At 34.8% G+C, this 5749-nt stretch overlaps 1 pseudogene; it reads right to left on the bottom strand.

The window, feature by feature from the left end:
• Nucleotides 1-260: 260 nt before the first annotated feature.
• LOC141552735 (COMM domain-containing protein 6 pseudogene) lies at nt 261-442 on the bottom strand (annotated as a pseudogene).
• Between the last annotated feature and the right edge of the window lie 5307 nt (nt 443-5749).

Raw genomic sequence — 5749 nt, 5'->3', positions numbered from 1 at the left:
TTCTCCCCAGCCCGTTTGGCACAGTGTGCTAGCACCTAGTCCAACCCAGTCTGTGCTGGTCTCTTTTTCCTCCCCTTGGAACCAACCGTTTCTGTTGAAATTCCAGATTCTCTTTGGCTGGTAAATTGTGCTTCTAATCCTTGTGGTTTTTATCAATCCAGCATTATTTTTGAGGCTGATTTAACTAGTTGGTATTGAGGGAATAAGGGAGCTTACAAATTCACGTGTATCTTCTCTGCCATCTTGGCTCCGCCCCTCCTTTACAAAGTTTCAATAACAGGAGCCATTTCTTTGAACTGCTGAAGAAATACTGAAACTGTGGAATTGTCATTTCAAAGAGCTTCTTCATTTTCTGATGTGACTGATCTGCCACTTTTAGTGTCACTGAAATATTAGGAAATTTAAGATTTCTGCAACTATCTGAGCTTACTATTATACTCATTTTTCAATGAGGATCTAGAATTTTGGATTTGGCCTCCTATAGAGACTGATAGAATCCTTACTTATCCAGCATTCTTATAACTCTGCTAGTAAAGAACTGAAAAAAAAGGTATATAATTTTCACCATCAATTTCTTAAGCTTGAACAATAAACAAAACAATAAATGAAGTTTTGATTTATCACATCTGTCAATTACCAAGGTAAAAATACTCACATTGAAAATTTAATAATCAGCTTTCACAAATCTGGTATGAAATAGCTTCAGCACTCCCAACATATTTTAACAAATCTGTGATATTGCTGGCATGGGCATTTTTTTACCAGTGTAAATGCAACTTCTTCATGCCTTAATAAATGATTTTGTGAGTTCTTGTGGCCAGAAAATTAATCACTAATTGTTCACTTGTCTAACTTCTAGGAATGAACCTTTTCCCTGTTTAACTAAACTACTCTTGAGACAAGAAAAGGCACAGACTCACTTACACCCACACCCACACCCACACCCACCCCCCCCCCACACACACACACAAACACTCACACTCACTCATATAGTTCTGGATCTATACCTGACACCTATCCAGTTCAATAGTACCTCCCAGAAATTATGCTCTACTAAGGAAGTCTCTACACCCCTCATATCCACCTCCATGGCATAAGTAATTAAAGCAAATGTAAAGAAAGCATGTGTATGTGTATATGTATATATGTGTGTGCATATATATGTATGTGTATATGGTGTGTTTATGTATGTATGTATGTATGTGGCAGAAATCACAGTGGTAAGAAAAAGGCCTCAGAGCCAGAAAAGGCTGGGTTAAAATTCCAGGGAAAATAAGGTTAAAATCTTAAGTGAATTTCTCCATCTCTCATTGATTCCCTCTCTATAGATAAATATCTTACCTTCAACTCAAGTGCTCTGCCCAAAAGCATTCAAAGATTGATCAATGAAACTTTAAAAGATATTGGGGTTCCAAATCACTCTAGCTCTTACTGATTGATAAATTATAAGTCCCAGTCCCCACCTGGTCATTGTTTGCCCCAGTTGGCTCAGAGTGAAAGTAAATAACAATTATTTCTATTTTGGCCAGAAACCCTGAGGATCTTCCCTCCTAGAATGACTTTTTTTTTTTGACTCATTTCTTACCTAGCCTTAATCACTGATTAGGCAATTGCCTCAGTCAAACTGAGACCTCTTAAAGACTCGGGTTATAAAAACTAAATCTCCTGCTGTATCCAGGGCCATAACTAGTTGTCCTATTTATATCTGGCCACTGGATTCAGATGGGTCTGGAGGGGAAACTGAGGCAGCCTTCCCTCAATTAAATCCACTTCACTTACATGTTATGGCATCCTCTCCCTGATGATATGGTTCTCTTGGAGAATGAAGGACAAACAACAATATTCACTAAACCAGAAGTTCCAGAGTAGTAACCAACGTACTCACTGGGAGTCCCCTGTGCCAATGAAATCAGAAACAAATACACATATGATGTGAATGCATGTATTTGTATATGTGTGTATAGTTTTGTAAGAACATACATATACACATATATTGGGTGTCTTAGTGTAGTTTTTAAGATACCGAAGCTTAAAGCAGAAATACTTATATGGTTCCAATGAGTAAAATACATCTTTATAGTTAAGCTTCAAAAAAGTACTGTTTGGGGGACAACTTCTGTATGTATATATTTATGGGTATATGTGTGTGTTTGTGTATATATATATACACACACACACATATATACATATATATGTGTATGTGTGTGTGTGTGTATTAACAGTTTGGTAACATGACACAGTTAAAGGAGAGTCAATCTTGAAACAAGTCTTGTCCCTGACACACTTGTCTCTGAACAAGTCACTTAACCTCTCAAGTACTTTGGGTTCAAGACTTTGAGTTGCAGAGAAGGAGCTGAGGGAGGCTTCCTCCATAGAAGGAGTTGTCAATAAAAGTGGCATTCACTTGTCCTATCCTTACTCTTATATCTATATACTTGCATAAATATTTCTAATACATCACTGACAGAGTCCTTGATTTAGATTATAATTAAATGTATAGGTACAAGGAATATTAAGAGCACTATCTCTCTAGCATTACAAATAATTATACATATTATATACATATATATACATTATATGTATTAAATATATATATATATATTATATGTGTGTTTGTATATGTAAACACATATAAATGAATATTTATAGGTAAATGGATATGCATTACATGCACATATAGAACACATTACATATATAAGATAGAGGGAAAAATAATCTTTTTTTTTTTTTTTTTTTTTTTGATAATCAAAATAGACTTGTACTGCAATACAAAGGGTATCCTAATTGTCTGACAGACTACCTCAACATCAAGGGAACACAGAAACACCACTTCTTCAAAGCTTGAGTTACTCAGCCCAAAGGCTTAAAAATACTAAGTTTTCTACACTGCATGGAGTTCAGTTCTCCTCTCCAAAAAGATCTATTTTTTTTTTAATAATGATGAAATAAAAGGAGAGGCTTGCTCTTGGTCAGCCAGGAAGGGGCTATCTACTGAGAGGCAAGTTCATTGCCTAGTAAGAGAAATGGATATTAAGATCTGGAAGCAAATCTCTGTGGTGATGTTTCTTTTTTTTTTTTTTTTTAATATAATTTAATTTTTATTTTATTTTATAATTATAACTTTTTTTGACAGTACATATGCATGGGTAATTTTTTACAACATTATCCCTTGCACTTACTTCTATTCAGATTTTTTCCCTTCCTCCCCCAACCCCCTCCCCCAGATGGCAAGCAGTCTTATACATGTTAAATATATTACAGTATATTCTAGAAACAACATATGTGTGTAGAACCGAATTTTTTGTTGCACAGGAAGAATTGGATTCAGAAGGTAAAAATAACAGTTTACACTCATTTCCCAGTCTTCCTTTTCTGGATGTAGCTGATTCTGTCCATCATTAATCAATTGGAATTGGATTAGCTCTTCTCTATGTTGAAGATATCCACTTCCATTAGAATACATCCTTTTACAGTATCATTGTTGAAGTGTATAATGATCTTCTGGTTCTGCTTGTGGTGATGTTTCAAGATTAAAGGGAGAATCACAAAAGAGGGAATGGTCAACTATTGGGTCTGAAATAGCTTTCTAGAACTTACCACTAGCTTTCAATCAGTCTTCCATTTTAGGGTTCTTCTAATGCTCCAATTCTAGAAGCAAGCAGGATATAGTTAAATATGTTTAAGATGAGAAATTAAATAGATTCAATATTCAGTGTTCCCTCAAAGCAAATTAATCATGAGAGAAGAGAAAATTTAATTAGCATTTCTCAATTTAAAGTTTGTTATAAATTATAGCATTACCTAAATTAAGAGAAAAAATGTTTTGTCTAATGAGTAATGGTATAGAAAGATTAAGCCTTTAGAGACTGAATCTGTGTCTACACAGGCAAACTGAAGTAGAAAATTGAGCAATTTATCTAGCAAATCCATTAAATATAGACCACCAATATGGATCTTTCAGGCTATAAACTCTTTTTTTTCTCCTAGAACTTCTTTTAACTGAATTATATAGCAAATTATTCTATTTCTCTGCTTCCCTTTACCTTATATATGTACAGTTAAAATGAAATTAAAGAAGAAATTTATTAGAGAGAAATGTAACATCTTTCAATTAGATTTAAAACATCTACCATACAAATATGAGAATTATGGCAAGATGCTAATTCATTCGCAAAGGATTCAGGGATTTTAGTGGATGACCAGTTCAAAGGAATTAATAATATAAAAGTGCAGTCAAAAATTGCAATTCAATCCTGGGCTTTATAATGAAAGTTCCAGCACCCAGAATAAGGCCACTAATATGACCCAATTCAGAATGCATGCAGAGTGTTTTATAAAAAAATCATTGATTAATTCCATGAGTCTACAAACTAGTAGCCCAACTGAAGACCACATCTAACCCCCACATCCAGGCTTTTCAGTTTTTGAGCTAATAATTTTTTTTTTATTCTTCTAGATAAAGTATTATGGTATTTTAAAAAGTTAAAAAAAAAACATTCTTAGCTCATGACTTTGCAGTTCATGTCATATAATGTTGAACTGCAGAAATTGAAAAATAAGTTTAATGTTATAAAAGGCATAAAAAAGCAAATAGAGGAAAAACAGAATACTTTATAATGTATACATAAAGTACACACATTGTCACCAATCCTTCCCTAAAATGAAATCATTCTACTATAATAATTCTGAAGGCAGAACCCCATGAAAAAAGTGTGAAGAAAGCTTTAAGAATAAGTACTACAAAATAAGGAATTAACATTAGAAAAATTTCACAGCTTGGACAGAGTAAGAAGACAATGTAGTGTATATAAGAGGGAAAACTATAGATTTAGAATCTTAAAGCCCAGCTTAGAATCTCAATTCTTCTACTTATTGCTATCATGAGTGAGTTCTTTCTCTGTTCCTCAGTTTCTTGCTGTGTACACATGAAGCGTGTTAGAAATAGAAAATCTCTAAGGCTCTTCCAGTTTGAAATATTATTAACTGTAATGTGTGTAAATGCATTGTAAACCATTAAATAATGTGGACAGTAATTGTGAATTTGTTTCCTTCTTATTGTTCATCCTTCACTCTTGAAGAGGGCAAACGAGGCAGAGCCAAGATGGTGGAGAGCAGACATGACTTTCTATGACCTTGTTGACCTTCTTTCAAACCAACAGTAGATTAAGCCTCTAAACTGCAGTCACAGAATCCACAAATATCTGGAGTACAACACATTCCCAGAAGAAGATACCTTGGAAGAACTTCAGAGCAGATGTGTTTCAAATGGACAGGGGGACAGTCTGCCAAGCCCAGACCACAGCACAGGAAGGCAGGGCAAGAAACTGGGGTGGGAGTCAGAGCACTGCAGCTTCCATACACCTGGGAGTCTTCTGCCAGCCTCTCAGGCTTCTTAGTCCCGGTTGCAAGTGGGTGATCTAGCTGATTTGCTACAAAAGGCAAATTGCAAATCACTGAGGTCCAGAAGAACATAGGACCTAGCCAGGATAACCCAGCACCTGAAGTCAATCAGCAGAACTGTCCCCGGGAAAAATTAAAGCAGCTGTCATACCTTTTCATTAAGAGCAGACCTCAACCCTTACAAAATAAGCAAAAAAACAAAAACAAAAACAAAAACAAAACAAAACAAAAGAACAAACAACAACAAAAAAGAACTCTCACTTCAGATGAAGTAAAAAACAAAAGCAGAGGTAGGAATCCTCATCTCAGATCAAGTTAAAGCAAAGATAGATTTATTAAAAGAGATAAT

Source organism: Sminthopsis crassicaudata, chromosome 2 (genome assembly GCF_048593235.1).
Source record: "Sminthopsis crassicaudata isolate SCR6 chromosome 2, ASM4859323v1, whole genome shotgun sequence".
In the NCBI taxonomy this organism is placed as follows: Eukaryota; Metazoa; Chordata; class Mammalia; order Dasyuromorphia; family Dasyuridae; genus Sminthopsis; species Sminthopsis crassicaudata.
The sequence above is the reverse complement of the archived record's forward strand: the minus strand, read 5'-3'. Positions and strand labels throughout refer to the sequence as shown.